Genomic DNA, 19,715 nt, shown 5'->3' with positions numbered 1-19,715 from the left:
GTTTTAGGACAAATAAGTTATTTGTAACTCTTGGCCTAGAGCACTGAGGATTTAAGTAACTTTCCTAGCATTACATAGCAGGAACCCAGCCAACCTGGTCCTGTGGGCAACTATGCTTCCACAATAGCTCATAATTCTCATATTCATGTAAGTGAATACAAAAGACACAAAAAAATGCAAAGTGATTTAGGACAAGTGAGCACTATCAACTGAGTTAATAAGAAAGATGTGGCCCCTGAGATCATCTGTGAAGAGAGTTCCAGAGATTATCAGGAGGTAAAGGTGTGGAGAGAAAATATTTCAGGGCTGAGAAAGTGGAATGTTGGGTACAGGGTATATAGCAAGCAGGCCAGTTAGGAAAATAAAGGAAGATTATGAAAGTTTTCCAAACAAGGGTGACTTCAGTCATAAAGAGTAGAGTTAAAACTTGGTGCCATACACTGCCTGAGGTGAGATCTTAGTTTTGGGTTAGTCATGAGGTCAAGTCTGTAATCCACACAAGGGAAGAACCAAAACCCCAGAAAATGCACAGTTTGCCACAACAAAAAAAGCAGGATCTTCATATACAGGTAGGCTCCAAAACAGGATACTGACTCTATACTTTCAATTCTCTGACAAGACCAGCACTGTTCTTTCCAGAATTTCAGAAAAACTTAGCAGGAAGGAATTAATTCACAGGAACAAAAGAAATATCAAGAATTCTTCAGATACGTAATCAGAAAGTTTTGTTTTTGTTCTGGACCTGTAATTTAAAAGATGAGGAAAACCCACCCCACTAATGCAGGACTGCAAAGTTTCTGCAATGTAGACTTTAAAATGTAGACTTTTAGCTGACCAGGCCATGGAAAGGATAAGTGAATTAGGATCAGGATCACACAGCCAATTTGTATCAGAGGTAGAAATAGAATCTACATAGAAATTCAACTAACTCTATCCATTACATTAAGCTACTCTTAATAGTTTGGATGATAGTTCCCTAATTTATTGTTATGGTAAATTAGATTTGTATTCCTATAGGCTGTGGGAGCTGGTGTCAGAAAAAACAAACAATTTACTTCAATTTTTTTTTTTCAATCAGCAAAATGGTGGATCATAATAGCATCTATAGATAAAAAAAGATATTTGTAAAACATTTTGAAAATCTTAAAGTACTAAGATAAACGCTTGATAGGTATTAACAAAGAAGGCCATATCCATCTTAGAACCTCAGAATAGTCTCAGCATTAGTTAAATAGGACTGATGATAAGAGGATCCCTTTCCTGAAGGGCAGCAGGATAAAGGTTGGTGATCATCTTGACTCAAAGAATAAGGAAATAGTACAAGAGATGATAAGAAAAGAAGATGGACAGAAGTCTTTCTCTGGATACAGCTGTTTTCCTGAACTGATTTCAGTGCACATCACCTCAAGATGCCTACCAGATCAACACTTCTACTCACTCTTAAACATCTAAGAGCTGGTTATTCTTCAGTAATCTTTCAGGTTCCAAGGAAGATAGCACAGGACCTTTCTGGAAATAAATCTTACTGCATTCTACCCTCCCAGCATTCTGAGGTCCACAGAAATCATTTATAACTTGGATGTATCTGAATAGTCAGAAAAAAGGGATAGCATTAAAGTGGGAAAGAAAAAAAAATCCCAAAACAGAAACTCACTATATTTAAAAAGAAGTTTGTTAGTAACTTTGTTTTTCAGAAATATAACATTGTATAAATTGATATTGTGACAGGCACTTTTTATTTTTATCTCAGCTCTTTTCATTTTAAGTTAAAAAAAAAAAAAAAAAACTTTTGTGCATTTTTCCACATATAAACCTATTCTCTTGTCCAAACACGACCAGAACAGTGTCGGCAGGAAAGCTAAAAAAGATGAGAACAATATTCACAGTGATATAAAGGCAAGCCACACTGAAGAACATGCAGAATTAGGAGAGGATAAAATCACTCCTGATTCCAGAAGTGATGATAAAATTGATGTCTTTCTCTTCAGAAATAGGTGAGAGCTGAGTGCAGAATTCTGAGCACACCATCAGAGATGACCTCTGTGGCAGTTTATTCTGATGACTTGTTTACAGAGCGAATTCCATTTAGAAGTATTATTGACAACTGTCATTGATGTTTAAAAAAAAAAAAAAGCTTTAAAAAAAATGCTGGGATTCAAGTGGTATATCACTATGAAGTCTGTTTCCCAAAAGAGATTAAAAAAAACCCCAAAAATAAAAGGACCTATATGTACAATATATATATATATACATAGCAGCTTTTTCCTGGGGGCAAAAAAGTTAGAAATTGAGGGGATGCCTATTATTTGGGGAATGTCTGAACAAATTGTGGTGTGTAATTATGATGGCTATTATAAGAAAGGATGAGCAGCAGGATGCTCTCGGAAAAAACCTGGAAAGACTTATATAAGCTGATGCAAAGTGAAATGTTCTGCCTAAAAAGTAACAGCAACTCTGTAAGATGATCAGTTGTGAATGGCTTAGCTATGCTAAGCAATACAGGGATCCAAGATAACTCAGAAGGATTTATAATGAAAATTGCTATCTGTCCCCCCCCACACACACACACCCCAAAAAAAAAACAACTTGGTGGTTTCTGAATACAAAATTAAGCATACTTTTAAAATTTTCCTTATTTTTCATGAAAGTTTTTTTTTTGTCTGTAGTTTTCTTTCATTACATCATGCCTATTATGGAAATGTTATAATCCATATTGAATTGCTTGCCTTCTCAGTGGGAGGGGGTAGAAAGAGGGGACAGAGGAAGGGAAAGAATTTGGAAGTCAAAATTTTAAAAATAAATGTTAGAAATTGTTTTTACATGTAGGAGAAAAATAAAATACCAAATAAAAATTTAAAAAGAAAAGAAATGCTAGAGAAGCAAGAGTTTCTCTTCCATTAAAAGAAAGAAAAATTTAAAGCTTTAACCACATGTGAATTAACTTCTTCAAAATAACTCCTAAGGATCTGGCCCACTTTCTCATTTAGCATGCTTTTTTTTTATTCTTTCACTCTGGTGCTATAAGTGATTTTATAGACTCTAGACTGACAGTCCCTTGTCATTTTGGAACTAACCCTTTATATCTCTGGAATACATCTCTTTTTCTCCTCAGATACTGCCACCATGTTGGTACACTTAGACTACTTCTAGAGCTTGTTGATTGGTCTTTCTGTCCATATATCTTTCCCCACTGCAATCTGTCTTCCATTCAACCATAAAAGTGTTTTTCCTAAAGCACAGATCTGGCCATGTCACCATCCCTGCTCAAGAAACTCCAGTGGCTCCCTATCACCTTCAGGATCAAAAACAGAGTCCTATTTGGCATCCAAAAACCTTCATACTAGAGCCTTCTCCCTTAACTTTTCCAGTTTTCTTACACACATACCTAAACATGTATTCTTCGGTTCAGTGACATCGAGGTTCTTATTCTTCTCCATTTCTTGGCCCCAGACATTTTCTCTGGCTGTTCCCCACAGCTCATCTCTGCCTCCTAGAAGTCACATAAAATCCTACCTTCTGCATGAGGTTGTTCTTTCTTGTTCCTGTTCCTTTTCCCTGTTATTCCCTGTTTATCTTGTCTGTGGTTTGTTTCTCCCTATTGATTTATGTGTTGTCTCCCGCTTCAGCCTGTAAATTTTTTGAGAGGAGAGGCTTTCTTGGTATACTCTGCATTAACCATAGTGCCTGACACACTAACTGACTTGGATTTTTAAGTTATTGTCTTTTTTGAATCCTAACTTGACCACAAACTATTTGCAACTCAAAACTGTATAATCATTAATTCTAAAATAAAGACCATGAGATCATCAATTTATAATTGGAAGGGATCTAAGAAGGGAGCTTCTTCAATGACCTCATTTTTGTAGAAGAGAAAACTGAAGCACAAATTAAGTGAATGAATGCCCAAGATCATACATACATTAAGTGCCAAAGGCAGGATTTAAACTCAGGTCCTGGGATTCTAATATTAATGTTCTTTCCACCAGACCAGGATACTTCTCCTCATTAATGATAATCATTTACCTAGTATTTCCTGAACTAAAGGATGATGGTTAGAAAAGCATTTTGTGAATGATAGTGTCTTATGCTTAGCATAACTATTATTATCACATGCTACTTTTGATGGGTTTGTGTATTTACTTTACATGAAGTAGGTGCTTTTCTACCCTCCTTGTAGTAAGATTGGCCAAGACTTTGGTAAGTCTTTTAGTAAGGTCTTTACATTCAGTATAAAAGAGATGCAATTGGAATGCCATAACTCGGGGGAGGGCAGCTAGATGGCATAGTGTACCAACCCTGAAGGAGGACCTGAGTTCAAATCTGATTTCATACACTTAACACTTCCTAGCTGTGTGACCCTGGGCAAGTCACTTAATCCAAATTGCCTCACCAAAAGTTAAAAAAAAAAAATAGAATGGCATAACTCTTTGAAGGGAAGGAATCAGACATTTATTAAGCCTCTACCATGTATCAGACATTATGCTAAATGCTTTACAAGTTTTTTTGTTTTTGTTTTTTTTCAGCTGATCCCCTCAATAACCCTGGGAGAGAGATACTTTTAATATCCCATTTTACAGTTGAGAAAACTGAGCCATACAGAGGATGATTGACTCACTCAGGGCCATGTGGGAATTAAGATTTGAGTTCTTCCTAACTTCAGGCCCAGTACTCTCCCTGTTGTGTTATCAGCTTCCACTTGAAAGAAACTCAAGGGACAATAGTGTAAAAATCCTTTCTTCTGTATTGTCTGAGTTAAAGGGTCATTGTGGAAACTTGCCAATTCCTAGTTGAAGAAGTTCCATTATACTTTTCAAGAGTACACGTAGAATTTCATTGGAATTTCTGTTTTAGGTACCAATGTAGTTATTTATGGTGTTTATCAAATGCTACTGCTGTTTCCTTGCCTCCCCGAGCATTTACAAATATGATTTTTTAAAAGCATCCATTATGGCATATGCTCTATAATTGAAAACAAGACGTGGTCACTCATGCGCTCACAAACATTTCTGAATCTAGCAAAGATTCTGTGCCTGTCTGAGAGGACTGTGGAGGTTTGGAAATTAAACACCAGTACAGAAGGTGCTGATGTCATTTGACTTCCAAGGCTTCTGAATGAGATTTTTAAATTATTTTAGTTTATTATTGTGCCATATCTGTATTCATCATCACTTTTCAAATATGAAACTAAGATTAAATTGCTTATTTTAAGGAATAATTCCCAATGGTTTGGATTCTGTGACCACCCCTGTCTTTGCAGCATTTTTTATTATCCATGCTTACTTACTAATTCTCATCTCTTATGAAGGAGATGACGATATGTACAAGAATTCTCGTTGAAATTAAATTGAATGCACATTACAGTTACTATAACAATCAAATGAAAATCTGGGGAAACTCTTTAGATGATGAGAGATGCACTTGTCTGTTGAAAAATCAGGTTTGTGAATCAATGGATGAAAGATTAAGAATTAGAATGAGTAAAACGGGTATTGTCAACAAATAAGAGTGCATAAATAACATGGTTTGGTAATAGAGGATGTTTCAGACATAGTTAGAGTGCTGATTTAATTTGCTTGTCTATATTTACATGTTAAGAGCAAGGACAGGTGGTGAATCAGCAAGAGAAGTTGCCTTAAATCCAGGAAGTCTTGGATTCCAGTTCTGACACCCCCCTTGGTACTAACTGATGATGAATATAACCGAGATCCATGGGACACTTTTAACAGTTGCAAGGCTTCTTAGCTACAATCTTATCTCATTTAAGCCTTACAATATTACCTGGATACTAACTGATGATGAATGTAACAGAGTTCCATGGGACACTTTTTTAATGGTTGCAAGGCTTCTTAGCTACAATCTTACCTTTTTTGAGCCTTACAATATTACCTGGTTTGGTTATAACCGTAATAGATAGTCTCCAGGATTGCAGGGTCATGCATCCTCTGCTGGTTTTGTGTTAAGCTCCCGGAGTAACGTTTACTGAAATCATGACAACTTTTCACAGCCATATACGACGAATCAAAATGCTATGAAGTGCTATAATACTCGAGCTTGACTGGTGTTATTAAGGTGCTCTGAGATCCTCAGACAGTCATATTTATTGAATAGCACTAGAGTTACTATGTTATTTATGCCAGTGCCTCTGGGGACTCTTAAAGAGAAATCATAAAATGGCTATGATATAAATATGATTGAGGCCAGGGGTGATTGGCTCTTTAGGATCCAGGAAAGCCAGTGGGTGGAACCACATTGCTATTATAATGTGCTAGAAGCTGCACTGTGATCCTGTCATTCTTGATTGTCATTACCATGCTGCTGAAGGGTTTCAAATACATAAATCCATCCACATGGAAGACTAATTGGCAATGCTTTTTAGATAATAACACATCCCACTCTGGTTGCAGACCTTGTAAAGAATTCATTATTTCAGTATATAGCACAGCTAACTGTCCAAGCAATATGATGTGCTCTAGAGTCAGAAGGCCTGGATTCAAATTCTGCTGGTCAAACCTTACTCTGTGGCCTAGGGCGGAAGGTCACTTGCCCACTTAACTCTTCCTGGATCTTAATTTCCTCATCTATAAAATGAAGAAATTGGACTGGCTGGCTCCAGAAGTGCCTAAATCCATGATCCCATGATGCCTTTTTTATTATACAGTCCATCATGCTGTCCTTATCATCTGAGAGCAGGAGTCAGCAAATTACAATGACAGGCCAAATCCCATTTTTGTACCGTCTGTGTTTGCATGCCCATTTTTGCACAGGCTGCAAGTCAAGAAAGAGGTTTTTTATATATTAGGAAATACAATAAAACTTTATTTTCAAATGTAAAAACCATTCTTGGTTGGAGAGTGTTCAAGAACAGCTGGACTTGGCCCTCGGGCCATACTTTGCCAATCCCTGCTTTAAACTATGTCTCATCCCATTAAGATATCTCAGTGAAAAATCCCTAGCACATTATAAACTGAGAATAAATGAGACAGATTTTCGGATTATATCATTTAGAGTCAGTAGGGAGCTTAGAGAGTTTGTTTGGAAAATCACTAGCTGTTCTCTAGGAGGAGGAGATTTCTAGACTTTCCTGCGTTAAGGCAGATGCCTGATTAAGGGAAGTATGGCTAGGCAAGGGGGTGCAGCAGAATGGATGCCAGCGTTAGACCCAGTTATCTTCAGTTCCAGTCTTACCACGAACACTTGTTATCTGACCATAAATAATAGTGTTGGGAAATAGGCAATGGTGGACTACAGCTCTCTATGTTCTCTTCTAAATTTCATTCTATAGGGGCAGCTAGATGGCACAGTGGATAGTGTACCAGCTCTGGAGTCAGAACACATTCACTGTTCTATGACCCTGGGAAGTACACTTATTACCTCACCAAAAAAAAAATAATAATAATAATAAATTTTAATCCCTTTCTCTTTATATAAATCTACATATTTAAATCTTTAAAAATTTAATTATAACAAAATTTAATAACTTTAATCTCTCTTTCTATGTATGTATATATATATATGTGTGTGTGTGTGTGTGTGTGTGTAGTGTATATATATATATATATATATATATATATATATATATAATATATGTATATATATATATATATATATATATGTATATATATATATATATATATATACTACTGATCTTTTGTAAAACTCCTAGCTTTAGGAGATCCTTTAGATCCTAGCTTCTTAAGCTGTGGGGTACTAACCCATATGGACTCTCATAACTGAATGCAGACGTTGCAAAATTATGACTTATTATCAGCAAATGTTTGATTTATATACTTATTTTATATACCTATAGATCTGGGGTCATGTAAATATTTCTTGGATAAAAAGCTGTCTTGAGTGGGAAAAGTTTAAGAAACCCTACCATTTTAGATAATATTTAAGATAAATATCTCATTGTTGCTGTTGAAACTCCATGTCCTCGATTCAGTTTCCCCCACTGGGCTCTTTTTCCACCAGGCCTTCTCCAGGGGAAGTTTCTGCTAAAGTTCTTGTGACACTATATTGTTCTACAGTATGGACATACCTTTTCCAGTGTCTTTCTAAGACTTTATCTTTATCTCTCATGGGCCTCTGATCCCTTGTCCTGAGCTCTCACTGTAGGATGCTTAGTTCTTCCTTGCAGATTCAACTGCTACCATTTCCCCTTAAACCATACCCAACAAGATAGAAAATAGCACTTACATCTTAAGGTTTGGTTGGAAGAAGCACAAACTCATGAGGCTAAAATGAGTTATATATCTCCACAAGTCATAATAGAGGCCATAAGAGCATAGTGTAGGGGTATGAGTATTCAAGACAGGGATGTGGGGAGAGCACAAGTAAGTTTCTTATAAAGTCAACCCTTAGAGGTAAATTCTGGTGAGTCTCCTGCTTCATTAAGAGAAGGATTAGAAAGGCATGTTGAGAGTTGATTCAGTTATATGCCTTTAAATTAGAGTAATGCAGTACATACAAGACTGCTTTAAAAAATAAAATATAATGTAATTCCCAAAGAAAAGAAAATTACCATGGGAAAAAAATCATTAGGGGTAATCTAAGCTTTGAGAAGAAAAGACTTTAGCTGTTTGCTAATCTCTGGGGTATTTTATAAAACTGATAAAGACATTTTTTTGAGAAGTCAGTGGTAGATAACTAGGAAAGTCCTTGGTAAGAACTCTGGAAATGAATAAAAAAAAAAAAGAGGGAGAGAAAGTGCCTCAATTAGACTTTGAATTATATGGCACAGCTTTCTTGGTTGTTTCATCTTAGTCCTGACACACTAGCTTGGCACTATGTCCTTAGGCTTCCTTTCACTTATCTTTGGGCTGGTTCTGTCAGAGGATAAGGCTATTTATTTTTTTATTGTTTCGACTAAATCTGTAATTTCTTCTGTTTGTAGAAACTCCCCATGGGAAAAATTTCAGCATCTGTTATGCAACTTAGAAAATTCATTATCTGGGGAATTGAAAGCTCAATGCCTTGCAGAGGTCTGACAGGCAGTCAGGGTGTCAGACCAAGGCCTTTCTAACTGAGGTCAGCTCTGTATCCATTATACCATACTGCCTTTATGTGCACACACATAGGCATCAGATATTTGTGATTGATGGCTAGATATTGAGGGAAATTATTTCTCTACATTTAAGATAGAGATGGGAAATCTTTTTTTCTGTCAAGCACCATTTGATTATTTATAACATCATTCATGGGCCACAAATTGTAGAATGTTCTTGTATCTTGCTTTCAGGCTCATCCTCATCTGCAGCTATTTAGCAAATGATTTCCCAGGCCTTCTGTGACCTGCAGCGTGGGTTCCCCACTCCTCCTCTAAGACCAAAGACAACTTATAAGTTGCAGAGAAGGTATCAGTCTGCATTGGTAGTCAGATTTGCCACACCTAGAAGTTCCTGGTACCATTGCAATCACAGGTGTGCAACTCCTATTCTCTCTCTCTCTCTCTCTCTCTCTCTCTCTCTCTCTCTCTCTCTCTCTCTCTCTCTCTTTCTCTCTCTCTCGCTCTTTCTCTCTCATATTCTATTATTCTCATTTCACTTCTAGTGAGAAAGTTTAAATATTGAGAGTTTAGGCAAGTTGTACTCTTTGACAGTTCACTAGAGTTGGAGGTGAGATTCTAATCAGGGTCCTCATCTCCAAGTCTACCATAGCCTTTCAACATACCAACACAAGGAGATCTGCAGTGGATGACCTGTGTTTCTCAGGAGCTCTCAGGCCTGTGTTCTGATCCCACTTTTATTACATAAGAATCAGGAATTTTAATATAGTTAACAGTGTCATTTGGTCGTTTCAGTTGTCCCAATTCTTTGCAAAGTCATTGGGGACTTTTTGGGCAGATATTAGAGTGGTTTGCCATTTCCTTCTCCAACTCATTTTACAGATGAAGAAAATGAGGCAGAGTTAAGTAACCTGCTCAGGGTCACATAGCTATTTATCTGAGGCTGTATTTGAACTAACAAAGATGAGTCTTTCTGATTCTTTCAAGATCATTTATTCTAACACCTTCATTTTACAGGTGAGGAAACTAAGGCTCTTAGAACCTATATGACTTTTTCCAAGATATGTAGCTATATGAGAGCACAGGAGCCTCAAACTGAACTCTTAGTCTAGCATCCTCCTTACACACTTCTAGAGCCTAATTCTGAACTGATCTTTTAGAAGCCTAGGTTTTCTTTCCTTATCAGTAATTCTCTGCATCCAAGTTCTGACCCAGTCTGCATTTGAAAATGACTTCTAATTTCTTGGCCTTTGCAATTTAGTTCCTGCCTTTACTAATTACAAATCTGGGAAATATCAACCTTTTCATGTTACAGAGAAAACTAAGTTTATTCTAGGTCCTTTTACCTGTTAATCTATACTTCCTAGAATTCTGTTCTTGAGGAGGGAAAAGAAAAGAAAAATTCTATGAGCTTAAAAATAAAACAAAACAAAACAAAAAACCTACCCAACTATTCTCATGAGAGCTGACCAAATAGCAAAACTAATGAGATTTATTCCATTCCTTCCCTGCCTGGCAAAAATGTGACTGAGCGGTTATTTGCAAAGCCATCAGGGTTACATGATTCATTGAAAGAATCCTAGATCAGATGTGACTGAAGGAAAGTCAGTGACAAAAGGAGAGAACAGGAGCCCAAGAGGCACACATGATATTTAAGGTACAGTTTTACTCGGTTTCAGGTTCAAAACAGTCACAAGTTCTGATTCATCAGAGAGATGAAAGCAGAAATGGCTGCAATGTGTCTCTTCCCTGGGCTGTGTGCTATTTTGATTATAATCAGCCACATGAGTCAGGTAGAAGGACTAAAGGTAGGCTGGGAGAAGCCTACGTCAATCTTTTCAAAGATCCATATGCCAACTTTTTTTGTGATGAGTTGTGAGATTGTGTGGTATGACTATTGCATTTAGATACAAAACACAGATTAAAATCTTATGGTTGCTTGTTAAAACTTCAAAGCATCTCAGCTTTTGAGCTATTAAGACATATTAGTAGGTGATAAAGTCTAACCCTCTGACTTTATAAATGAGAAAACTGAAGTCCCAAAACTCAAGGTTACAAGTTAGACCTCCATATCTAATTCTGCTGCTCTGTGCTTCTACAGCACTCTACAGCCTTTAGAGAAATCATTTAACTTCTCAATAGAAAATACCCTTCAAATGTCCCAAGCTAATAGTAAATTCTCTCTCTCTCTCTTTTTTTTTTTTTTGGGAAGATCCATAGAGAGAAGCCACTATGCCTAAAGACCCTCCTTCCTCTGGGGAGGTGAGAACAAATCTTACACACACAGTTTTTCCTTACAAAGAATTTACCTCTTCTCAACTTTCCCCACACTTTTGAGTCTTCTTTAGGAAAGAAGAGATAAAAGAGGCAGGACCCAGACCAAACACAGTAGAATTGTTCTATGAGGGCTCTCCCAAAAGGGCATGGGTTCTCACAAGCCATAATGGCTTTTCAAGGAGAAACCAGATAATCTCTTGCAAAGGGTATTTCTCTTCAGAAATGGATTGGACTCAGTTTTCACATGGGTCTCCTCCAAGTCTGATGTTCAAAGACTCTGGGATTTCTCACCTATCTGGAATAGTAAGAATAGGAGCGAGAACTCAACAGAGACTTTGAATGGAAGATTTTGTGCCTTCTGGCAGCAATTCCTTTTGCTAGAAATCAATAAACAAGCATTTTTTAAAGCACTTATTACCATAAGTGGCAGGTACTGTGCTATACCTGGCTAGCAAATGGATTGATAATCAGAGGCTCTTTTACTAAAACAGTATCACAACTCTTAATAATTAAGAGCATGCAAGAAGAACCAATTATCCCCTCAATAATTTGCCCATTATTAGCCTAGAGTCTATAATGTAGTTCTTTGTCCTGTTCATTTTTAATGACCCAAATAATGGGGTTTCCTACTACTTCATTTGGTTTACAGATTAATCATCCTTATTGAAAGGAAAATATGAAAATTATACAAAAATAACATTCATCAAAAAGGACTCAATAAGAGATGGGAATATTGGGAAATGCCAACATGAGAACTCTTCACATGGATTTGGAATCAAGCTATCCATACACATGTAAATATGCTCAAGGCCACAACAAAGAAAAAGAAATAGAAACATGCCATTATCAAATGCAAACTTATCCTTAGGTACAAAAAAAAAAAGTCCTCAAATGGAAAATTAGACTTGAAGATAAAGAGAAAAATAATAGATTTGGCTTCTGTTATATCAAGCTTTATAACTTGCTTGCTTGCAAAACCATTGTAAGGTAGATGGTACCAGTATTATCAGACTCATTTTATAGATTAAATAAATGGGGAATAGATAGGTTAATTGATTTACCAAGATGATGTAGCTAGGGAATTCATAACAGGAGAAAGGTCTTTGCACTTTACAAGGCTAGTGCCTCTTTCCACCAATGCTGTGCCTTTCAAAGAAAATACAGCTTTATCTGAATGTTGCAAAAGTTTTTTTCTTTTTTTTTTTTTTAATCATATTGGAGATAGGATTGAAGAAGGGGTTTGTATCTTTGAAGGTCACAAAAGAAAAGGGACCAGAGGGTTCTTTTCAAGCTGAATATAATTGGAAAGCTTTATTGGTTTGTGGGAAGTCTGTGACCTCTTTAGAGTTGCTTCATACAGAGTATTAGGCAATGGCATTCTCAAGCAGTCTCAAGTTTATTTTGTGAATGAGGTTGAGACAAAGGTAATCTCTAACCAGTAGTCTGGAAGAGCATTTAATTTGGTACTAACACAATAAACATGGAGAGCTTTGGAAAACTGCTGTGATTCCTTATTTCACTTGAGACTTGATGATTTTAGGGAGCAGAGGAACCAAAAAAAAAATAAAGGTTAATGAGCTTTGTTCCTATTTCTGGCAAAAAAAAAATCTAGATTATTATTAAAGGAATGGTTAGGGAACATCCAGAAAAAGAAGCAGTTCTCAAAAGAGATAGCATGGCTAAATCAAGATAATTATGCCAGGGTAATCTCTTTTCTTTTTTAGAAAAGATTGCTATAATAATCATAACTACCACTTTTATATTATGCTTTGAGGTTTGCAAAGCACTTTATATAGATAATTTCCTTTGATGTAGTTCCAGTATTTGAGAGAATACTGGAAATTTCATTTTCCTAGATCATAACAATAAGCAAAATACCTCATGTTATTCTTGTAGATCAGATAAAGTAATGTGATTTAGATAATAATTAATAATAAGATGAATTAATAAATGGTATAATCTAAGAAGTCATCATTGAAGAATTGTGAGCATAGAAGAATGCATATAGTAAATAGATAGGATTGGATGAAAGAAGAAGAAGAAAATAAACATTTATATAATGCTTACTATTTTTCAGGGGGAACATAGGGGAAGCAATGGATACAGCATCCAACTTGGAGTCAGGAATACTGGAGTCCAAATCTGTCACTGTTGTTCAGTCATTTCAGTCAGTCCATGGCCTTATCATGGGTAGCTAAATGGCTCAGTGGATAGAGCTGGGAATTGAGAAGATTCATCTTTCTGAGTTCAAATCTGTTTTCAGTCATTAATTAGTTGTGTGACCCTGAGCAAGTCATTTACCTTGTTTGCCTCAGTTTCCTTCCCTATAAAATGAGCGAGGGAAGGAAATGGCAAATCACTATCGTATCTTTGCCTGTTGTCGTTGTTCAGTCATTTTACTCATATTCAACTCTTGGACTTTCTTGGCAAAAAGTATTGTAGTGGTTTGTCATTTCCTTCTCCAATTCATTTTACAGATGAGAAACTCAAGTAACAGGGTAAGTGACTTGCCCAATGACACATAGCTGGTATCTAGGACAGATTTGAACTCAGGAAGATGATGAGTCTTCTAAATTTCCAAACAAATCTTTATGCACTGAGCCACCTAGGTGGTTCCCCAAGAAAACCCTAAATGAAATCATGAAGAGTCGGACATGACTAAAATGACTGAAAAACAATGATAACATTGGCCAGGCATTGTGCTAAACATTTTTTTACAAATATTATTTTATTTAATTCTCAAAATAATGTTGCAAGTTGATGCTATTATTATCCACAATTGAAGAAACTTGCTCAGTCATATATCTAGAAAGTATCTATGGGCATATTTGAATTTGGATCTTCCTGTATCTAGCCCCCACCTTCTAAACACTGAACCACTAGATGTTCCTTTACATTTAATTAAAAAGGCATGCACAATATGCTCATATATTTCCAGGTGAAATATATGTGGTAAAATTTCAGAGTATTATATGGATTCCTTTTTTATGTTGTCTTTTGAGAGATCCATAACTATTTAATGTTTGTTGAATTAATAGCAAAATGATTTTCAAAAAAAAGTAATACAATAATAGCACATTTTATGACAAATTCAAGAAAGAAAAACACTTCAAGAGATTATGAAGTGAAACCAGATATAAGAAGATACCATTTTTCTTCAATATATTTCAAGTCTTACACTTAAATTCAAGTGCAATTCAGAAATAGAAGATGGAGATTAGCTAGACAGCAGTATGACTGAGAAAGATCTGGGGGTTTTAGTGGACTGTAAGTTCAATATAAATCAACAATTTGCTTTGGCAGCCAAAACAAAACAAATTAATGAAATCTGTGGCTTCATTTGGAGAGGTATAATGTCTCTAATAAAGGAAATGCTAGTTTTCTTAGCATTTGATCATCTATTTTGTGGACAAGGTAAAACTTGAATTTCTGCCACATTATTCTTTTGTGAGACATCATCTGGAACATGAGATCAGTGGTAGTACTACATTTTAAGAACAGCATAGATATACATGGGGAAGGACTTTGATACAGGTTACATGGGGATAAACTGAAGAAATTGGGAATATTCAATTAAGTCAAGTCAATAAGGGCATTTTTAGTCATTATTCTTTGATTTATCTACATGTTTTTGCTTTTTTTTGTTTTGGGGGGGTTTCTTTTTTGTTTTTTTGGTTTTTTTTTAGAGTGAGTCATATTGGAATGAAATTCAGCACCCAGAAACTGCACCATCCAAGTTATTAAAATGACTAAAAAATTACCTAGAAGGGGAATATGATGATATCTTATTATTCTTCCTCCTCTTGGTCCCAGGGCTTAGAATTAGAATTTGGCTACTGCAAAGAAGTATTTGGCTCGATGTATGCAAAACAAACACTTGCTAACAAGCAGAACCATCCACAAGGAGGATTGACTACCTTGAAAAATAGTGAGCACTTCTAACTTGGAAGTATTCAAGAAAAACCTTGATAATCACTTGTCACACATGCTTTAGAAGTGTTTAGAAGTTTTAGTATGGGCTGGATTACTTGTCCACCGATTACCCTTCCAATTGTGAGAATCTATAATATCAGCCTCATTTTTCACATCTCTAAAATGAGGAGGTCAGATTAGATGATTTCCAGTGTCTTTTCCAGCTGTAGTTTTACTTCTTTATTTTTATTTTAGTCCATGATGTTGGTCTGAGGATAAAAACAAACGCCATGATTGTTCCATTGGATCTATAAGATTGGAACACAATTGTTGGAAAAAGAGAAATCAAACGTATTTTTTAAATTGGTTGGGAAGGAATATTAAACAGATTTCTGGAGTTAAACTGATGGTCTTTGTCAAGATTGTTGAATTAAGTCAAATTATGATGGTACCATGTTTAGCTAGATGTATTTGTTGACTTTGGAAAGAAAGTTATTTTATTATTTTTGCCCCAATTAAATTGTTAGACTTATATTTAGCAGAACTTCTGTCAAATTTACCTTAGGTATTCAAAGAGTACTTTCACTCACCCATATATAAATGGTTAGCTTTGTTTATATAAGAATATACAAAGTATACTTGAGACTATTCTTTGAAAAGGAAGGAAAGAATGAATAAATAAATTATGCCTGCATAAAACTGCATTCTGTGTAACAGTATTGTCCTCTGTCCAAAACTGACCCTTTAACGGCAAAGTAGGCCAAGGTTTGTCTATACTTTAGGCCCCTGACTGTGCAGCAGCTCTCAATTTCTTCCTTGACTTAGACTTTTCTTATAATCTTAGGATCAAATAATACTAAAACTCAAAAGGAAGCCTAGAAAACATTTAATTTAACCTCATCATCAAAGTAAGAGTACATATTAAAACCCAGTAGGGGAAAGAGACTTAAGTAAGCTACAAGATCTTCTACTGATTTGTGCCATTTAATTTCAAATGAGTTTTCTCTGCTGCTCTAGAAGTCTACTATTCATCTCTTATCATATTCTCCCAGTGGCTATTTGCTTCTCTTACAAGTATACAATTTTACACTCAACCTACCCTTGATATCTGGTGCTGTTACTAATGCCTCTGATCAGGTTGTTTTAAGTTCTTTATACCATTTCTCATCCTCTCCTCCTTCCCTTTGGTTTCAAAGGATGAGGTGGATATCCTTGCACAAGCTAACTCTACTACTTATAGCCTTGATTCTCAGTTTTTCTATCTGTTCCAAGATCATGATCCATCAGTAATTCTTAGTTCCAACCCTTTTACCAAAAACCATGCTCAATTCTGATCATTAAAAAAAAAAGAGACAAAAATCCAATTACAATTATATCATCTTTTAAATTTTCCTACCAAAACTTCACTGAGGAAACTTCTGGATGGATTATTTATACTTTTTTTTTTTTTAAACTTTATTTCCTTCTCAATTCATTCATCTTCCAACCTTTTTCAATATGGTTTCCATTCCCACTATTTTAGTAAAGTAGTCTTCTCCCAGGTTATCAATCCTACTAACTTTCTATGTCTCTTTTCAGTAATCTTCCTCCCAGACTTTCTGCTATTATTTGACTAAAGTGAATTTGAAGTCTGAGGAAATATATTCAAATATAGCACTTGCAACTTGCTACTTATATTATCTTGAACAGGCCATGTAAATTGTGGGGGCTCCTTTTCTTTACATATAAAATTTAGAAGATTATACTAAATAGGCTGGCCAGTGTTCCCAACAACCTTCTCTCATTTTTGATCACACAATTGAGACACTCCATTTGCTATGAGACTGCCTCTGAAATATTTGTGTGTATTTATGTTGCCATTTTCTTCCATGATCCAAATTTGGAATAATTTTTATCTCACTAATACCTTAACATCTCAGAGAACATCAGTGGCTCTCCATTGCCTAGAGGACAAAATATAAGACATTTATTTTGGAATGTAAGGCTCTGAAACATTTGTCTGCCACCCACCATCTTGACCTTATTGTTAATAATGCCCTTCTTGTATTCAGTTCTCCAACCAGACTGGATGACTCAGTCTTCCTCTTGTTCATACGCATCTCATCTCACTCTCACTCTCCACCACAATTCGATGTTCATTTTAGGTGTCATCTCTTTCATAAAGTCTCCCTCGATTCCTCTTAATTACATTATCTTGTTTGAACAATTCATTTTAGTTTCCCTCATGTACTTAAACTTCTAACTTGTTTTTTTATATAACGGTGTCATTTTGCTGTGATATACCTGTGTTTATTTTTTATCACAGCATCCTCACTACTGAAAATAATGCTTTGCTCCAAACTAGCTACTTCTACCTCAAATATACTCTTAGTCTTCCCATCCCTCTACCTTCACACACACACTATCCCCAATCGACAATGCTTCTTTCTCTTGCGCTTTCTTTCCACATGTTTGCATCCTAATCTCCTTTGGGAGTCAGCTCAAATGTTACCTCTTTCAAAATGCTTTTACTACACCCCTTCATTCCCCTCATGAAAGTGATTTCTCTTTCTCAGCTACAATGATTGAATCTGTGTTTGCTTTGATACACTGACAGAGAGGATTTCTTAGATATGAACGTTTCCTCCATGAAGACAGCTGAATGTCTTCTCTAATTTCTCATATTAGATACTTATCAATCTTTTCCCATAATTTTTTTAGAGAAATCCACATATTACACTTATATTTTTTGTTCCTTTACTTCCTTATGTATTGTATAACCACAGCATCTTTGAATTTTGAAATTGGAAGGGACTTCATTTACAACTTTTATAATAAAAAAAAATCTCCTATATAACATACCCGAAATGTGGCCATCCAGCCTTTCCTTAAAGACTTCCAAAGAGAGTAACTTCACCTCTAGTCAAGGAATCCCATTCCACTTCAAGACAGGTTGTGAGGCAGGTTTTTCCTAGTTATCAAGCCTACATTTGCTTCTTTGAAACTTTCTCATAGTGCTCCAGGTTTGGCCCTCTGGGGCCAGGCAGGAAGAGCCTAATCCCTTTATGCATGATGGCCTTTTAAGGACTTGAAGATAACTGTCTGGTTGCCCTTCAGTCTCCTTTTTCCAGGATAAATATTCCTTTAAGTAGTTCCTTTAAGTAGTCCCTCCCAAGACAGTGACTCCAGGCCTTTCACTGTCTTCTAGAAACTATCTCATAATACTCATAATAACCTGGGGCAAGTAGAACTGAACATAATCCTGTAAACAAAATCTGAGGAGAACTTTAGGACTCTTGTCTATTTTTTCAAGCTTTACCTCCCAATACATCTCAAGACTCATTTTGGGGCTGCCATATTACATTGCTGTCTCATTTTGAGCTTGCAGCCCACTAAAATTCCTAGGTTTTCTTTTCATAAAATCTTCCCTCTTTTTGTATAAGGCTTCAAGTTTATCCCTATTGAATTTTATTTCCTTAGCTTGAGCCCAATGCTCTATTTTGCCATAGTCCATTTGGGTTCTAATTCTGTTAACCACTGTGTTAGCCATCACTCCTGCCTTTGTGCCATTTTCACATTTTATGGGCATTTCATTTAGGACTTTATTCATATGAATGATAAAAAATACTATACAGCCCAGGACTAACCTGGATGGGATGTGCCATCTCATGTTGTCAATGAACAAGTTATCTGAGTCTAGCTATCCAGAAACTCTGAATCCTTTTTTTTTCTTAATTATTTAACTCATATCTTTCTATCCTCTCCACAAGAATAATATGAGATACTTTATTAAAAAACCTTAATAAAAATCAGGTAAATTGTTCCTTGATCCAACATCTATTATTTCTTATCCTTTCAATAGACTGTCCCATTTCTTTTTCAGACCATAACAAAACAATAATACAATGAAAAACTAAAATTTATACATTGTTAGTAGATCTGAGCTATAGTTCTGGTTCTGTTACTTCCGTTGGGACACAATCTTGTGTAATTGTTTTTATTCAGATTTTTTTTTTTACAAGTCTTCTCTGAGGAGCATTTAAGTTTCTTTAAGGGGCAAGAACTTTACATTTTGTATCTTTACATCTTCACCTCCTAATCTAGTACTATGTACACAAATAAATGCTTTTCAAATATGTTGAATTAGAGTTAATTTCATTAACAATGTTGTAACCTTCACTAAGGAGGCTCCACGTTACACATGTGCTGGTGATATTTCTTTATCCAACCAATTGTTAAATTTTGAGCTTGAGTATTTATACTTTGGAAATTGGTAAATGCTTTAAGTCTGGGCATAATTAATTGTTTTTATTTGATTGTCTAAATTTAATAAAATGATGGAGAAAATGTAGCCAGTAATAGATTAAATTTAAGAACATATTATGCATAAATTAATTTTTAAAAATTTCCTCAGAGTTGATTGCTGTAACGACTTACCAGCACACTTCTGTCTTAATTAATATAATGCCATCAACATAAGGGAATATAATTACAGATTATGCAGAACATTTTCCATGATCCCAATGAATACTGGTGGGATACT

The 19,715-nt window shown here is 35.6% G+C and overlaps 1 protein-coding gene and 1 long non-coding RNA gene across 4 annotated transcripts in view; one reads left to right on the top strand and one right to left on the bottom strand.

The window, feature by feature from the left end:
• The window catches only part of NELL1 (neural EGFL like 1), an 855,798-nt gene that overhangs the window by 70,080 nt on the left and 766,003 nt on the right, over positions 1-19,715 (bottom strand). The window lies entirely within an intron of this gene.
• Positions 1-19,715, top strand: part of LOC141546465 (uncharacterized) — a 132,470-nt gene that overhangs the window by 106,043 nt on the left and 6,712 nt on the right. The window lies entirely within an intron of this gene.

Source organism: Sminthopsis crassicaudata, chromosome 6 (assembly GCF_048593235.1).
Source record: "Sminthopsis crassicaudata isolate SCR6 chromosome 6, ASM4859323v1, whole genome shotgun sequence".
In the NCBI taxonomy this organism is placed as follows: domain Eukaryota; kingdom Metazoa; phylum Chordata; class Mammalia; order Dasyuromorphia; family Dasyuridae; genus Sminthopsis; species Sminthopsis crassicaudata.
This window is presented reverse-complemented; position numbering and strand designations above follow the sequence as displayed.